Below are 19,186 nucleotides of genomic sequence, written 5' to 3' on the forward strand. Positions count from 1 at the left end.
GCCTATATATTTTATACACACAGAACTTGGTCACTTCTCACTGTTGTGGTTATACGGATTTGGTTAGAGAGACTCTCTAGCCTGTAGGAGACTGTCAGATCTATTTGGGATGATGGGATTTTTTGCATGATGGGATGTGGGGAAGAAATAGCAGGAGGTTATTATAGAAGTCCAGGTGTGTATTGTATAGTGGCAGCTATGGGCAGGGTGAGGAGGAGAGGTCCCTGGCACTCATTGGGGGGTGGAGGGGTAGGAAGCCATGCACTGGGATGTATAATGAAGAGTGTCAATAAACATTTGCACACAAGCCCGGCTGTTCTCTGTCTGCCCGGTCACTATTAGGTGTTGATTGTTCATTAAACAAGGGATCTGCCGGGGTAAGGCAGGGCTCTGCTGGGAGCTGTTTGTTCCTGGGACTGGCACATTGCTTAGGAATGGAGACAAGACTTTACTGTACCATGGGAATGATGACCGAAGGGATTGTATACTCCACAACATGCAATGGGAATGGAGAGCAAAAGGCGCAGAGAGAAATATGCGCCAATATTCTGGGGACTGCTTTATATTGCAGTGTGAATATTCGTCTATATTGTAGTGTGAATATTAGTCTATATTGTAGTGTGAATATTGTAGTGTGAATATTAGTCTATATTGTAGTGTGAATATTAGTCTATATTGTAGTGTGAATATTAGTCTATATTGTAGTGTGAATATTAGTGAATATTGTAGTGTGAATATTAGTCTATATTGTAGTGTGAATATTAGTGAATATTGTAGTGTGAATATTAGTCTATATTGTAGTGTGAATATTAGTGAATATTGTAGTGTGAATATTAGTCTATATTGTAGTGTGCATGTTGTAGTGTGAATATTAGTGTATATTGTAGTCTGTATACTCAAGTGTGTATATAGTAGTGTGCATATTGTGGTGTGAATATTACAGTGTGTATATTGCAGTGTGTATACAGTGTAATATTGTGGTGTGTAATATATATATATATATATATATATATATATATATATATATATATATATATATATATATATATATATATGGTGTGTAATATTGCAGCCGCAGCTCTCTGTACTGATCGGGGTCCCCGGCTAATAACATATATGGTGTATATAATGTGTGTGTATATGTGTGTGTATATATATATATATATATATATATATATATCCCGGCTAGTCTGGTGTTGGTGATATTCACCATCTGTCTGATATTTCTATTTCTCTGTCAGTTCTTCCGTATATTCCGCAGCGTTGTGCGGTGACTTGCGGTTCTGGGATGCGTTATTATTAGGATGTGTTCCGTGCATTCCCTTGTGCAGTCTCCCTTGTCCTTTGTGTAGACGGAGGCCCCCCACAATCCCCCACAATGCCCCGTGTCGTCCCCCTCAGCTGTTTGTTTGGATTCTCTGCTAGTTTATTGGTAAACGGTAAAAGATGAGATCAATAGTGCAGCCCGTGTCCGCCCTCTCCTCTCCGCATATGTGCTGCTTCTCATGTAAAGCAGAGGGTAAGGAGTGCTGGGTGAGAAGGAGATGCCCCGCTCCTATAGAGCCCATAGGGCGACAGCTGCAGCGTCTGTCAGGGGACTGTTCCCTTTCTCTGGCAGCCCCACCTGACATGTGCTACTCACGGATGAATGAGATACAGGAGATGAGCATCTCTTCCTCTATTCTAATGGCTGCTCTGAAGTAGCTGCTTATTCCCTCAGCAAACAGGAAGCTTCTTGTCAGCGCTCAGTCCCAGCATATATGATCTAGGGGCTCATGTATATGATGGGCTCATGTAAATCAGCCTATGTTTGCTATAATCTGGATGTATAGCCTACCCTCCTAGGAAGCCCCTACCCCCGGAGCTGCCTGCACCCACCACCCCCAGGACCCCCAGCTTCATAGGAAATCATCTCCTTGTCATCATTCAGCTGGAAAGCGCCGGGACCAGTCCACCGTACAACATTCGGCTTTTGATCCCACTTTTTTGAATGGCGAATTGATTTATTGTCAGGATTTCCTGGCCAGGAATTAGCTACAAGTTTTGGCCGGGGTATAAGGCAGTCGGTGGTTCCTGCGGTTACTGGAGCGCGTCATTAAACACGGCAATGACCTGCAGCCCTCCCCGGCAGGCTACAGTACACACTGGGACGCGGTTATACTGGAGAACTCAAGCTGTGGTGCAGGGGCAGAAGCTTTGTCTCCCCTCCTGGCTGGATCCTGTTCACACTCTGCACCTGATATGTGGCCTTAGAGAAAACCTCTGGACTCTAGTTAGATAGTTGATTCCTTTCTATTCAATATATGTATTTTATTTTTATGATATCCTTACAAACACAACAACTAGTCTTTACGTGTTCCCTAATATACGAGGATCTTGATATAGATAAAACCGCATGGACCTTCCTGCCCATTAGCCATGCCAGGGAGGGCTTCTCTTTTCTCCTCTTCTGTACTTGACCCAGTGGACTTTGTGTCTCCGCCGGTGCAGGCAACCTCAGAGTTGAAAAGTTCAAGTGTAAAGTTTGTTTCCAGTGCTGAAGTAAGGAGGATTCTTCATCAATCTGAATGGAGTTCACCCCGGCGATCCCGAGCTGCCCCCCGGTTACCTGTGTGATCTCCAGGCATGCAAGACTGCAAGTGACACGTGTAATAAAGTGAGAAATATTAGTAGCCAGGAGCAGCAGGGCTTTGATCAGCTGCCTGAGACCACAGCCTGCCCTCTGCCAGCCAGCAACAGGTCTATATACACTATGTATATGTGTGCATAGAATTGTAGCCTGTGACTCCACGCGGTTAATGAGTAGTACAGATAAGGCACAGCACAGAGTAGGAAGCAATTGGCTGCGGAAACGTCCCCGGTGATTAAGCTCTGACCGGTGATCACCCTTGTGTGTCCGCTTCATAGACACTGATAGCAACTGCTCAGTGATCTCTTCCCAGATAGGAGTCCTTCTTCTCCTCCTCGCATCTCCTTCTCCTGCTAGTAGGGCATTTCTGAGAATAACGATTTCTAATGGAGCCCAGCAAATACCCCGATGTCTTCTCATCTCCAGGCTCGTCTTCTTCAGGGGTCAGCCATAGACGTGCCATATTCTGCCACGAAGTTTTAAATATGATCTGGACGCACAGGATGAATGAAGAAGAAGAAGAAGCCGCACAGACTGTTCTGCACTCATCCTCCTGCTAATGCAAGCTGGCAATTCAATTATTTGCTGAGGAATATTTTAAGTAAGGGCTTCCATCCATGCCACACAGTGTATTAACCCAGCAGCCCTCACAAGCCTGCCACAGCACCCACACACCTATCCAATTACTGCATTGTCCAAACCTATGAAACACAAAGCCCATCCAGCTAATATGATGTGCAGGTGCCAGTGTCACTGCTTTTCCTGCTTGCTATATTTGTTGTATTGTTGTTGTATATATGTAACTATGTATTATAATACTAAATCCAGATACGACTTTTCCCTTACAAACAATAGGCGATGGTCACTAGATTCCTTCAGTTCTTACAGAGGAAACCTAATATTAGAATGATATGCCTGTGCCCAAGCTCCACACACAGCTGCCATCTGCCAGGACAAATATCATTGACCTGAGAGACAGCAAATATTTTTATGACTTTGAAACCCGGGCTTGAGAAATCCAATGCTTTCTATGGATCTGCAGCCTTGTCATTGAAACAGCTGTTTATTTCACTTGGAAAAACCAATAATTGCACTGAAGACCTGAATCATTATCTATTTCCACCAATTAGTTAAGCTCAGCATTACTTAGCTCTTTTTATAAGTTTATAGAAGAAGCCACGAGAAGCAAAAAAAAAATACAGCCGCCTTTGTCTGGGGCTTTTTACTTCATGTTACAATACGGTGACTACCCAGACAGGATGTGTTCACATGGCACAATGGTTGTAAACAGTTAAATCTCCACTGAATCTTGAATGATCTATGGTTGACCGCTTTCAGAACTCGTGTCAATGATTATTAACAGTACCAAAGGAAAATACAGACCGTATTCACATTGTAAACCTTTGTTGTACTCAGTTTTATGCATTTATTAATAACCAGGAGTGAATAATTTTAGAAAACAGCATCACCAATACGATATAGGTATATATTATATAATGATGCAGTAACACAATGTAGATATACATATATACTATATAATGATACAGTTACACAATGTAGATATACATATATACTATATAATGATACAGTTACACAATGTAGATATACATATATACTATATAATGATACACAATGTAGATATACATATATACTTTATAATGATGCAGTAACAATGTAGATATACATATATATTATATAATGATACAGTAACACAATGTAGATATACATATAATATAATGATACAGTAACACAATGTAGATATACATATATATTATATAATGATACAGTAACACAATGTAGATATACATATATATTACCTAATGATACAGTAAACACAATGTAGATATACATATATATATATATATATATATAGTATAATGATACAGTAAACACAATGTAGATATACCTATAGATAATATAATGATACAGTAACACAATGTAGATATAAATATATACTATATAATGATACAGTAACACAATGTAGATATACATATATACTATATAATGATACAGTAACACAATGTAGATATACATATATATTACCTAATGATACAGTAACACAATGTAGATATACATATAGATAATATAATGATACAGTAACACAATGTAGATATAAATATATACTATATAATGATACAGTAACACAATGTAGATATACATATATACTATATAATGATACAGTAACACAATGTAGATATACGTATAGATAATATAATGATACAGTAACACAATGTAGATATAAATATATACTATATAATGATACAGTAACACAATGTAGATATACATATATACTATATAATGATACAGTAACACAATGTAGATATACATATATACTATATAATGATACAGTAACACAATGTAGATATACGTATAGATAATATAATGATACAGTAAACACAATGTAGATTTCATCAACATAAAAGAAGAGTAATATCCTGCCTCTTATCAAACTGGATTCATCTGAATAGGTATCAATATTTTACTAAAAACAAAACAACAACAAACAAAAAAAACAACAACAAATGAACAAACCATGAAGGAATAGATCCCATTTATTGTTACAAGATGAAAACTAGTTTAACAAATATTTCAGTTTTCAATTTTTTATAAATGTATATATATATTTTTTTACAGCCCCCCCCCAAACAAAATAAATAAAAATTAAAAAATAATATATAAAAAAAAAAAATCACCATTCTACCTGATTGTGTCCTGTAAATAAAGCGGGATTAGCAAAGGAGGAAAAGTGATGTAATTTCATGCATCAGTTGTCTAATAAAGCTGGATTGGTTGTACAAAAAAGTGCTGCAAAAACAGTGTAGAAAGGCAAAGGCCTTCTACACAGGATAGTTGTATATGGAGCTGAAAGGTGCAAATGGTTTTATCTACATTCAGATCAGTATTAATGTCACAATTCTAGTCACTTCCAAGCCTGCTGCTGTTTCACGATGACTATTTTTGTTCATATTTTCTCCCACATTGCAGTAACAAAGAATGATCCTTAATGCACATGTCAGATACATGTAAATTAGGAATCGCTGTTAGGCTATGTTCACACATAGTATATCCAGCAGTCTTTTGGACAGTACCTTTGCGAACAAAACCAGGAGAGGAACTGACAGGGCAAAATTATAATAGATTATTATAACAGGTTGGCTATGTTCACACAACGTTTTTTTCATCTCCGTTTTTAAAAAGAAAAAGTGACATTGAGGTTAAAATGATGTCTGCCATTTCGCTGTTTGGCCGCCGGTCAGTGCAGTGACAGCTGTTGGTAGATTATTCTAGTTCAGGTGGGCTAATTGCCCTTTGGTCGTGTTTTTAATTAAAAATTCCATTGAATTTAATAGTAAAAATGGTGAAAGGGCAGTGAAAAAAGAAAAACTATGTGTGAACAACTAAAAAAATAACGTCCAAAAAAAATAAAATAAATATTGCCAGGCTAAGTTCCCACAATGTTATTTTATTTGTAAAAAAAAAGAACGGACGCTGATTGCAATGAAATCCGACATCGTTATTTTAATGTCCGTTCTTTAGAATGGGTGTTAAAGTAATGAACATGCCTATTATTTCTGGACACTGCCGAACAGCGTCCAGAAACAATAGTTGTTCACACAATGTAAAGTATGGCCGGCGGCCATACTTTACATTGTCGTCAATGATTAATTGAATTGTGGGCACACCCGATGGCACCCGCAATTCAATTGTAAAAAGATAATGTGCCATCGGGTGCAGGAATGTGCTGAACGATGCTAGGACTCTATGCAATGGACAGTGTTATACATAGTGTGAGAATAACCTCATGATCATTATTTTTACGTCGACCATCATTTTATCCAATGTGAGCATTGGATGTCCGTCATCCCATTGAAGTCCATTAAATCGCGGCAATAAGGGACCTCTTTTTAAATAGAAAAAGTGGTCGCCTTTTCTCTTTTTCTGACGTTGTGTAAAAATAGCCATACTGTATTTTCAACCCACTCCTGGCTTTGGTTGGAAAAATACTGACCCTAATACTGATGCAAATATTATGTGTTAACATAGCCTTGTTATGGACCATGCAGTGTTTTGAGATATGAAAATATGAAACCATGAAGGGAGGTGTTTATTGGTCTATTGGCTAACTAGCATTGTGCCCATGTTACCAAGCAAAATAAAATGTGCATAAGGCCTAATGGTCACACAAAACGTTTCAGCAAAATGGATGGTATCCGTCACACACCGAGGACCAAAATTTACAAAAATCTGCATGAAATTGACCCCAGAGCAGTTGTAATATCTGCAGCACGTCAAGTTTGTTGTAAGATTGACCAGGTTTTTTTTTTTTTTTTCTTTCAGATTCTCTCAATTAACATTAATGAGGAAGTAAAAATTCAGCAACAAATTATCAGTGCCGCGCATTTTGCTTTGGGCGCCTGCAGATCTCCTGCAAAATGTGCAACTGCGGGTTTCATATTCCTTATTCCATTATTTGCATATTTGCCTTAAAAATTGGATACCAAAATTCTATAATGTTTTTTTTTTTCTTTTGTTCCAAATTGTTGGATTCATTCTTGTCCCATATATTATTATTTCTTTGTATGGCTTAATGTCATGTACTATAACAAAAACTCTTGTGCTGTAAAAAAAAGAAAATAATTTTTTCCTTAAAGATGCCACATTTTATATCATTTTCAATATCCTCAATGGTTTTAAACCTTAAGGTTGGGGCTAAATGACGACTTTGGTCAAAATACTTTATGCGACTTATCTGCGACTTGTTTAATAAAGTCATGTGATAGCAAGCAAAGTGGTAAAGAAGTCACAAGCAAGTCACAGTCGCATTGAGGTCTATGGTAGCAAAGTTGCATGCGATCTGCCTTTGACATGTTACAGTTGCGCTATGCTGCAGTGTGGCGCCATTCACTATGATTAGGTGCAAGATTGCACAATCATTGTGTTACTCAACCAAAGCCACAATGTAGCCCTAGCCTTAAACAATACATATTTTAGAATGGGGGTGGATACATGCTGCAAACCACCAAGGGCAAAGAACAATGCTCTGCCTGAAGCACAACCGAAGAAGGTGAGAGTACATCTTGGCGTGTTTTTTTTTTTTTTTTTTTTCTAGCTTCTTTATATAATAGGATGTGGTCATTGTTTTTAGTGGTAATTTTTGCTGCTGGAGATTTTCCTGAAATTGAAATAGGAATGCACTTTTTACCTCTGGCTATAGACACTAGACAAGTATACAAAGTGTATACAGTGTTAATTATCAATTGTGCCTGGCTCAGAAATCAACTGGCTAAACATAACTTTTGTATGTCAGACAGTTTAATGTACTAGAGAAAACATATTTACTCCCTTTCAAAACTGAGTTTTTTTTTTTTTTGCATGGCTGCCGTAAAAGCCATAACATTTTTACTTTTTCCGTGCTGTTGTTTTTAATATAAATATTTTGGAGTACATATTAATTAGTAATTATTGATCAACTCACACAGATCAATAGTTCAAGTGAATATAGGAAACTGTGTTATATATCTTATCAGACAAAAATGCTTCCTTCTCCTGTTATCAGTCATTTTCTCTTTCTCCCTTCATGCTTAACTGTCATTTACTCCCAAAATCAACTTGTTTCCACAATGAGGAAATGTCGGCGGTTGTTCCAAAACAACAGGAATATTAATGGCAATGACTTTTGTTTACGGGTTATGACTTGTAATCTGATCCCTGAGCTAACTACAAGTCTATGGAAGAGGGAGGAGGGTGGAGAAGAACATAGCTAAAAGACAACTTGCAGATTAGAAATCTGCTAAAATGCCATATACAAGATTAATAAAGGCTAGATATAGTGGTACTCCTTATATGTACACATGAAAAATAAGTACACTTTTACTGTAACACTGGGTAAGTAAACAAACAAACCATATTTATTTGGTTCCGCTGGAGTGTTTCTTCTTCTTTTGGTATGTGTGCATGTATATGTTTTTTTTTTTTTTTAGTCCTATTAGGGAACTTCACAATTCAGTCTGTTGATCAAGAATTATCAATCTGCCTGAGACAAAAGTCTGACACATTTTTGTCCCATACAGATAGCAACCAATCACAGCTTATACTGAGAAACAAAAGCTGAGCTGCAATTGGTTGCAATCTGAGATAAAATGTGCCATAGTATACCAGAGCAGTTTTGGTTGTCAGAAATAAAGTGATAAAGTAATCAGATCATGATTAAGCGCATCGTCACGAAACGCATAGGTCCTACTATGGAGTACGGCCGACTCCACTACCCATTGCTACTAGCTTTTTCCTACACTTTGGTTTCTGGCCAATCCCTAGGAGCTTGTGCACCTATTGTGTAGTTCAACTGCTGCTGTGGACTCATTATCTGGGTGAGCTGTATCCTTCTTTTTTTCTTACTTTTTGCAAGTTGATATGATAAAGTAATAGGTTATGGTAGAACTGTTGGCATGCAATGTAACACACCAACATCATGTTGACAATTGTCGATGGAGTTGCAGTTGATTGCTGTATTCACTATTGACTGTGACACTTAAACGACAACTCCAGCGCCTCCACCCCCCCCCCCCCCAAAAGAAAAGCTTCAGAATTCTCATGTTACTCTCACTCCTGTATCTTTTTCCTCTGGAAATCCCACCATCCTGGACCCCGCTGATCGACGGTCACCTTATTTGGATCTTTGCTACATCTTGGTCCTGCGTTCTGTTGCATCATTCTCCTGCCCAGCCTGATCTCCCTGGAGATCAACAGATAACTGACAGCTTGCTTAGCCATTCGGAGTTGAGAATCATCTGGGCGACATAGTAGAGGGGGGCTGGTTTAACTAACTATTGGGAGTTAGGCCAGCCGCCCTCTTGATGATGAGACTGACACAAGATGGTGCCAGCAGAAGAATCCTGCGGTCGACAGTGTTGAGGTAAGTATGTATTTCCCACATTTCCCAGGTGGGGGAACTTCGAGGTGGGGAAAGTTAGGAAAGGGGGGCAGATGGGTAATTGAAGCACATTACAAAGTTATATAATTTTGTAATGTGTTTCATTTACTGGGAAAAAAACATTTTCAGAAAAGTTGTTCTTTAAAGACAGTATTGCTGTCCTGTAGGGTCTTTTCTGTTTCTACTGCTGTAGATCAGAGCTCATCGGCACCATCAGACCTTGGAATGGATTTACATGTGTCATGCAGAGGTAAGAGCTTATGTGCTTAAAAACAATCTGTCATTACATTTATGCTGCCTAAACCAAGAATTATCAGGGCAGTCCCCCAAACCTTCCCGCCAATGCGCCCTCTAAGCCTAAAGGCCCTATTACAACAAAAGATGTCTGACAGATTATCTGACAGATTTTTTCAGCCAAAGCCAGGAATGGATTTCAAAAGAGGAGAAATCTCAGTCTTATCTTCACGGCCTGTTCTCTGTTTATAGTCCGTTCCTGGCTTTGGCTGAAAAAAATCTGTCAGACAACTTTTGGTGTAATAGGGCCCTTAGCCACTGATGAGCGGAATGCCAAGTGGGCTGAGAAAATGTTCAAGCAAAGTTGGGCAGACTGAAAACTAACACAGGAACATTGGTACTTTAGTCTAAAAGCTAATGTAACATAACAAATTGAATATAGTGGAGCAGTTAGTATACATTCACAGGTACATCTGCTACAGATTTGATTCAATATTTAGAAATTTAGTCATATTGGTTTACACAGCATAAGATCAGCATATTTAAATGATTACAGTGCAGTTACATCCAGTTATTCACATGACTTCCCCTACAGGAAGAGATTTGCAATCAAAGCCATTGAGGTAGGCAAATGTCTGGCTGTGGACTGTGACTTCTTTTGTAACCTCCTCTTTACTGAGCCAATTTTGGCATTAAAGGGAATGTGTAGTTATAAAATGACCAATTTTTTTTAAGTGGTTACTTTTAACATACATAAAAACGCGGTCAACCAAAAGAATAAAAATAATTTTTTTAAATAATGGAAGTCAATGGAAAAACAGATTCAAACAGATTCATTTGTGTGCATCAGTTTTCTATCCATTTTTTTCCCCATTAAATGGATACGTTAAACAAACATCAAAAATGCAGTGTTAACCCAGACATATTTTTAAGAATTTTTGGTGATTTTCCCCCCTAATTTAGCATTTTGCTATTTATATTTTTTTATTATATTTTGATACGGGGAGCTCAGAATAAGTTTAAATCTTTGTGCAGCTGTGTCAGTACAGTAGCACAAACTTTTAAACAGCTTCAGAGCTCCTGGATTCCTAATAAATCATAATGCTACGAGCTTTGCGGTAGACAGAATACTGACTCCTATTTAAAAAGATGTCCGTTATTGCTGCAATGTATTTGACTTCAATGGAATGATGGACATCCAATGCACACAGTGTATAAAATGATGGACGTTGTCTGCGTAGGTGTCAAAATAATGATCATCATTACAATTATTTTCGGATGTCTATTGCAAACAGCAGGCATTATTTTTTAGTCATTCACACAAAGTTTTTATTTTTTCACCATCCTATCTGCATTTCTTGTGATTATTCAAAAAACGTTTAATAGATGAGAATACCCCTTTAAGGCTGAAGGTGCCAACATAATGCGCTGTGTGAAATTGATATAGCCAACTGAAATCTACTTTCGTAGTCGTAAGTAGTATTGATCGAACTGTTCGAGAAAAGTTAAGCTCGAGTCGAACATCTCGATTTTCTCGAACTGAACTAAACATTTTACTGAGTTAGCGTTTGAGTTAGTGTTTGAGCACCTTTTTTGCCAGCCAATCAGTGCAGAGCAGAAACGTCATTGCTGAGGTGTAGGGGTCTTATTGGCTGCTAAAATCACAGTGAACCCTCACTGGACATCTGAGACTCATCTACCCCCACCTTTGGAATTCACCTCAAGGAGTCCATTGTTGTTCAGGCTAATTTTACCGCCATTGGAAACTACTATTCCTACCATCATTTTGGGACTCTAAAGACTTGCAACCTCAGAGACATTCATGGGCCATATGTAAGACTCTTGCCTTATTCTTATTATCATTATTGCTATCCTGCTCATATGATTTTTGTACCTATTTTTGTGAAGTATTAAATCCACTATATTTTGCCTACAAGTGATTGGAATATGTATTGTGGGTAACTCCTAATATTCTCCGGCAATTACATTCTTTTGCCGACCTCCGTTATAACAGCATATATATTGTAGAAGGAAGGTCCATCTGTAGCACATTGGTCAGTGTCTCAGAGCAGGTTTGGTCCCTGCTATGTTCTTTCCCATCTTTTTTTTTTTAAATCATATAACTTTTTATTATCCAACTCATTGCATAACAGGTGCATATACAGTAAAATAAGGCATTGAATATGGAAAGAAAAGAAAAAAGAAGAAAGTTGTTTAGTACAAGTACATTCAGCATCATGGATAAAGGCACTCAGTAAAACCAACGTGAAGGTGGATGTATATGCAATGAGTCCACTCCGTTTTCTGTATTTTCCTCATGCTTTACATGCTTGTACCACCACTTTGCACACTTCAAATAAAGAGAGTAGCGAATATCCCGTAACAGTAGAAGTGCACAGAGATAACCTTCTATTGTAGTAAACAAAAAAAGTGAAAGAAAAAAAACAAAAAAAAACCTTTCAGCTCAACAGGAGCCAAGCAACCCGCATTGCACCCCAGGGAACCTACGAGGTCGCAGAGGCTATCAACCTGTTGTCCTCAAGAACGTAAGAGCATGAACCATATACACCTGGAACCATGGACAATGGAGCTACTCGTCTTTAACTAATCTATCTTGCGTTGAGAAATTGTTCGAAGGGGTTTCTACACATACGCAGAAGAATCTGGCTGGGTATCCCTGGGGCGTCTAACCATCGACCCCAGATTATCTCAAATTTACGGGAGCACTTTCTCTTAGCATAGATTTCCTTTTCCAATCTAATATTTATATTCATTCTGTTTACAAAATCTTCTATGACAGGGGGTTTAGAGTCGACCCATCTGGAGGCCACCGTTTTTCTTGCTTGGAACAGTATTCTCTGAACACCCCGAACAGTAAAATCATCCCATAGTAGCGCCTCTAGCAGTCTAAGGATATAGTAAATAGGCATCAAGGGTAACGTTAGGTTTTATAATCTCTTTATAATATCTTGTACTCCCAATAGTCATTTAAAATTTGGCAGTCCCAAAACATATGTAAGAAAGGGGCTTCATCCATGCTACATCTGGGGCAGTTAGATGTTTGTCTGTAGTCCATTTTGAACATGACATGTGGGCAGGGCCGCTTTAACCAGAGGGCACATGGTGCACGTGCACCGGGCCCACTGGTTAAAGGGGCCCCCCCGAGCAGGCCGGCCGTTGCTATGTGCGACCAGTGCGGTCGCACAGGGCTCCGGCCACCAGCCTGTCAGGGGGGAGCGCCATGGATGGGTAATCTACTTACCCCTCCATGGCGCCCCCTGCAGGGCCCCCCCGTCCGCCGCTGCCCCCGCCCGCCCGCTGCTGCTGCGGCGCTTCATCAGCAGCGATACTGACAGAGAGAGAGCCATTGGCTCCCTCCCTGTCAGTCACTCTTGTGGCCGCACTTCCTGCGGTCACAAGAGGCCGCACTCTCCCTCTAGCGCCCAACGTCACTGGAGCGTCGGCGCGAGGGTAAGGGGAGTGCAGACTCTTGTGACCGCAGGAAGTGCGGTCACAAGAGGGAAGAGAAGAGGAACGCGTGGACCCAGGTGAGTAAAAGTGTTTTTTTTTTTAAATGTTATATGGGAGGGGGAGCGCATTTACTATTGGGGAGCACAGGGGGCTATATACTATGGGGGAGCACAGGGGAGCTATATACTACTGGGGAGCACAGGGGGCTATATACTATGGGGGAGCACAGGGGGCTATTTACTATGGGGGAGCACAGGGGGCTATATACTATGGGGGAGCACAGGGGAGCTATATACTATGGGGGAGCACAGGGGGCTGTATACTATGGGGGAGCACAGGGGGCTATATACTATGGGGGAGCACAGGGGAGCTATATACTACTGGGGAGCACAGGGGGCTATATACTATGGGGGAGCACAGGGGAGCTATATACTACTGGGGAGCACAGGGGGCTATATACTATGGGGGAGCACAGGGGGCTATATACTATTGGGGAGCACAGGGGTGCTATATACTATTGGGGAGCACAGGGGAGCTATATACTATGGGGGAGCACAGGGGAGCTATATATTGGGGAGCACAGGGGAGCTATATACTATTGGGGAGCACAGGGGTCTATATACTATTGGGGAGCACAGGGGTCTATATACTATTGGGGAGCACAGGGGGCTATATACTATGGGGGAGAGCACAGGGGGGCTTTATACTATTGGGGAGCACATGGGGGCTATATACTATTGGGGAGAGCACAGGGGGGCTATATACTATTGTGGGAGAGCACAGGGGGCTATATACTATTGTGGGAGAGCATAGGGGGGCTATATACTATTGGGGGAGAGCACAGGGGGGCTATATACTATTGTGGGAGAGCACACGGGGGCTATATACTACTGGGGAGAGTGCACAGGGGGGCTATATACTAATGGGGGAGCGCACAGGAGGGCTGTATATACTACAGGGACACCTTAAAACTATGGAGGCAAAGAGGGGTGTAACTACTGTATAGGGGTACAAGGGACCTAACTACTGTATGTGTTGGAGCCTAAAATATTTTTCTGGCAGATTCTGGAGAGAAGATTCACAGCCAGGAGAAGACTTCAAGGTGGCCCAGGCTGGATGGAGAGAAAAAGAAAAGGTGACAGACTCGGATCAGAGAAGACGCCCCCCGGTGAGTCACTGGATGTAACTGCACTCTGTTATAGGGTTGTAGTGTTAGGGGTCATGATGTGGCGGTATTATGTAATGGTATCATTGGTGATATCTTTCTGTTTTGTTTAGTGCAGTTTTTATGTAATATGTAATCACTGTATGGTGGAAATAGTGTTATAAGGTAACTACTGTATGTATTGGGGCTCTTGATACAGTGTGGGGGCAAATTCAGTACATTATACAATGTGCCGAAAGGGAAGGGGGGGGGCCCACTCTTGAGGGCTGTGCACTGGGCCCACCAATGTATTAAAACGGCCCTGCTTGTGGGGTTTTGTAAACCCGAAGGTACCTACCATTAGGGTCTAAGTTTATCACTTGAGGTGGTGTGGGAGGGTCTGGGCTCCTTGCTGGAGATGGTGTCCTCTGTGGTGCAGTAGCTATCCAACATTTCTTAAAAAAAAAAAAAAAAAAAAGGCATTACATTTATCTGTAATCAACTTTAGCACTGCTGATGGTGAATTATTTGGGCTGAAATCCTATTCCTGTTCTGTTTCTGCTCTACTAATTACTGAGATTTGTGTGTGTGTGTGTGTGTGTGTGTGTGTGTGTGTGTATGTATGTATATGTACAGTTAGAGCCAGAAATATTTGGACAGTGACACAAGTTTTGTTATTATAGCTGTTTACAAAAACTTGTTTAGAAATACAATTATATAATATGGGCTGAAAGTGCACACTCCCAGCTGCAATATGAGAGTTTCCACATCCAAATCGGAGAAAGGGTTTAGGAATCATAGCTCTGTAATGCATAGCCTCCTCTTTTTCAAAAGACCAAAAGTAATTGGACAATGGACTCTAAGGGTTGCAATTAATGGTGCGTTTACACAGAGAGATTTATCTGACAGATTTTGGAAGCCAAGGCTAGGAATGGATTTGCAAAGGGGAGAAATCTCTGCCTTTCCTTTATGACCTGGTCTCTGTTTATAGTCTGTTCCTGGCTTTGGCTTAAAAAATCTGTCAGATAAATATCTCTGTGTAAACGCACCCCAATGCTGGGTTTACACGGAGTGATTATCGGGCGAATTTTCGCGATAACAATCGAATTCGAACGATAATCGTACGTGTAAACGCGGCGAACGATCGAAAAATCGTTCATTTTGATCTTTTAACAGGTTCATAAATCGTTGTTCGCCGATCGCAAAATATTCGCCGATCGTTCCGTGTAAACAGTCGTCGTGCGATAGTCCGGCCGCCCGCAGCCCCGCTCGCAGCCCGGCTCCCTGCTCATCCGCAGCCCCCTGCGCCGGCTCAATCGCCACCCCCGCCGCCGCCGCTCCGATCGCCACCCCCGCCGCTCCGTTCGCCACCCCCGCCGCCGCCACCCCCGCCACCGCCGCTCCGATCGCCGCCGGCGCTCCGATCGCCACCCCCACCCGCCACCGCTCCGATCGCTCCCCCCGCCGCTACGATCGCCCCCCGCCGCCGCCGCCGCTCCGATCACCGCCACTCCGATCGTCACCCCCACCCGCCGCTGCTCGGATCGCCCCCCCTCCCCCCCCCCCCCGTGGCTCCGATCGCTCCGAGATCCGTGATCAGTGCTGTGTATATACAAGTCCCCCAGGGGGGCTTCTAGTTTATGTAAAAAAAAAGTTAAAAAGTATTTTTATTAATAAAAAATCCCCTCCATTAATAAAAGTCCAAATCACCGCTGTCAGATCGCTACGTACACCGCTCGGGAAGCGTACGTAGCTTACGGGTGTAAGTTCGCGGACCGTACGTAGCCGGCCGCAACTTGCGTAAATCCCGGCCGGAGTTTTACACGTATATGTCCGGCCGCGGCCGGACATATACGTAGTGTGAACATAGCCTTATTCTGCATGTCATTACAATTACAACAATGCCAAATTCATATGTCTTGTATGTCTTTATTTTTTTTTTTTTTTACAGCATTCACTGTTTAGGATTATTAACATAATAGTTTAATAGTACAGGTTGTTATGTTTGTTCACATTTTGGAAATATTAACACTTTTTTTAACACTTTGGGGGACATTTATCAAACTTATTGCGCCTGTTTTTAGTCTAATATATCTTGTTTGCGCTCAAAATAAATGACATGAACTAACATGAATTTATTAAGCTTTTTTAGACAAGACTATCCAAATTAGATGCGACTTTTTGAATTAGATTTTTGTTGTTAATTAGCTCGAAAGTGCGGCAGAATTCTTTTTTTTAGCAAAATTTATTAACTGCTCAATTTTTAAAAAATTCGCATATATTGGCGCATCGCTATGTCTGCTCCGAACTAGGTGAATTTATTAGACTAATTAAAAGACCATTATTTTTAAGACACATTTACCATGCTATTAGACAATTTACATAAATTTGACTTAACACATTAGATCGGAAATTATGCCAAAACATCTTTGACAAAATCGTGTTTTTAGATTTGTGAGTAAATATCCCCCTTTATTTTTAATTTTTCTGAAACTTTTTTTTTTTTACATTCTTGTTCTTTTTTTCCCCTGAAGGACACTTAAAGCTGCAATCTGAGAGTTTGTTATAGTACCTTTTATTCTTCAGAGTGTCCCTTTAATGGACAGAACATAGGGGTATATTTTACAAGAATTCTTGTCCTTGTACTTTACCAACACCATGATGGGGAAATGGAGTGCCCAGTAGGCAGGGGGAGCAGGGCAGACCCTTTTTCTTACTAGCCTTATGAAGGTGAAATATGTTTGGTGCAGGAGTACTTTAAAAATTCACCACCATAGTGCTTAAACATGAAAAGTGTCCCCAAGTGAACATCATGCAGACCCCTCTGTTTACTCTTTGATACAGAGTCAATGCACTTCCAAGCTGGCCATTAAGGGCTATATGTGGCAAGACTCCTGGACGTTCTATATTTTACTTAGTCAATTTTTCATCTACTTTATTATAAGTCCCCATCCGCTTAACCATTTATCATGTCTTGTGCATGTATTAAAATCCAACGTGTTTCTTGCACAGGAAGGAGCAATCATCAGGGAGTTTAAGATCTGCAGCAGATTTGATGCTGTGTTCAGTTATTTAAATGAAATCTGCTGCAGAAAATCAGCTGCAGATCCTGTAGGTGTGAACGCACCATAAACCTACTAAGATACGAGCATTCATTTTGTCCTATCCACACTATTAGTTCATAATGGTGGCAATATGAGAAACCTCCTAGATTTTACCAGTGCAATTAACTTCATGAAAAAGAATCTAATGATTACTATGTAGTATACATATGGAATTTCATATCTCACATATTTTTCACTATTTTTCCAGTTTATTTGTCAAACATTGTAAAAAAAATATAAAAAAATATATATATTTAAATTGACACCAAAACATTCACTCATTAATGCATATCTGCCTAACATTTTTTTTTTGCTTTGTTCGAATACCACCAAGTAATTGCAGTGGATGTTTTTCTGTAGATGGTGTTTTACCAGCATGCTTCAATATAAGGACACAAATCAGGAATGCTAATTTGTTCATCAGGGCAATGTCAAAACTGGGGGGATGTGTTTGACTGTGAATGCACTGAACGATCAGCTACTTAACTGCAAGTGCTTCATTTCTGACTGAAACAACTCCAAATCTCTATTCTTCATGCAGACAGAGATATAAACTCTCTAGTAGCACTGGATCAGCGTTCAGGCAGCTTTATGTAATAGTAAATATTATCCCAGGATGGATGACAAGAAGTATGGGGGGAGCATGAAACATTGCTACTGTTAATGCTACATAAAAATATGGAAGACAATGTTGTACATTTGTACATGGAACGGAAACAAATTCAGAAATCTAAGATATAATTCAAGCTTTAAAAAATACTCAAAGGGGAGGTGTCACAAAGCAAAGAATTTTAAATCAGATGTGTACCACATACATGTATGTAAAGGGGATCATATGCGCTGTTTTTATTAAAGAAGCTTACATCACTGGACCATTTTTCCTTCCATTGCATCTGATGTCTTCCTGGTTTTCTCTCTGAACTGTGACCCTGTGGTTGCCATGCAACAGTGCAGACACTTTCCTGCAATGCCGCTTGCTGCATGTGAGTGAAAGCCAACTGCCAGTTCTAATCAGACAAATAATGTGAATGGGATTAAACTGAACAGTTAGGCCCAGTTCACACTGAGCAAAAACAGCGGAGCTCTCAGTCATGGAATCCCGCAATGCTCAGTGTTCTGCAGTGACTGAATGGGAGGGCTCGCGCCTCTGCTTCCTCCCCTCTCTGCTCAAAGAATTGACATGTCAGTTCTTTGAGGGGAGAGCGCACCTATCAAACATCCCTACAAAACGATATACAAAGTCTTTACTAAAATTTCTAGTCAATGCGGCTAGAGCTTGCGTTCCAGCTCACTGGAAGTCTAGGATCCCACCTACAGTGGGTCATTGGATCTGCAGGAAAGATCTGATAAATGTATTTCTGTTTGGACATCCTGGGCTGTCTTTGAGGGGTCTACGGATTATCAGCAATTGTTGACAATTTAGTGGCTACCCCAGAGACAGTTGTTTGGATGGTTCAGGAGTTCCTATTATGCCCCTCCCCCCCTCCCCCCCCCTCTTCTCTCCTCTTCTCTCTTTTCTCTCCCTTTTTCCTTCTTTTTCTCCCGTTGCTCTCATTCTGGTTTTCTTCTTTTCTCTCTTCAGGTATTTGCAAAGGCTGCTTTACTTTAGCGGCCTTGATGGTTGTTGATGTTCACATTGGGGAAGATTTATGAAAGGTTGTAAATATACACCT

The 19,186-nt window shown here is 40.5% G+C and overlaps 1 long non-coding RNA gene across 1 annotated transcript in view; it reads left to right on the forward strand.

Moving 5' to 3' along the window:
• The window catches only part of LOC138793860 (uncharacterized), a 16,624-nt gene extending 9,003 nt beyond the window's left edge, over positions 1 to 7,621 (forward strand). The window contains exon 3 of the long non-coding RNA XR_011363365.1: positions 6,968 to 7,621. This is a non-coding gene — a long non-coding RNA (uncharacterized lncRNA). The remainder of the gene's footprint in view (positions 1 to 6,967) is intronic.
• The last annotated feature ends 11,565 nt before the right edge of the window (positions 7,622 to 19,186 follow it).

Source organism: Dendropsophus ebraccatus, chromosome 5 (assembly GCF_027789765.1).
Source record: "Dendropsophus ebraccatus isolate aDenEbr1 chromosome 5, aDenEbr1.pat, whole genome shotgun sequence".
NCBI lineage: Eukaryota > Metazoa > Chordata > Amphibia > Anura > Hylidae > Dendropsophus > Dendropsophus ebraccatus.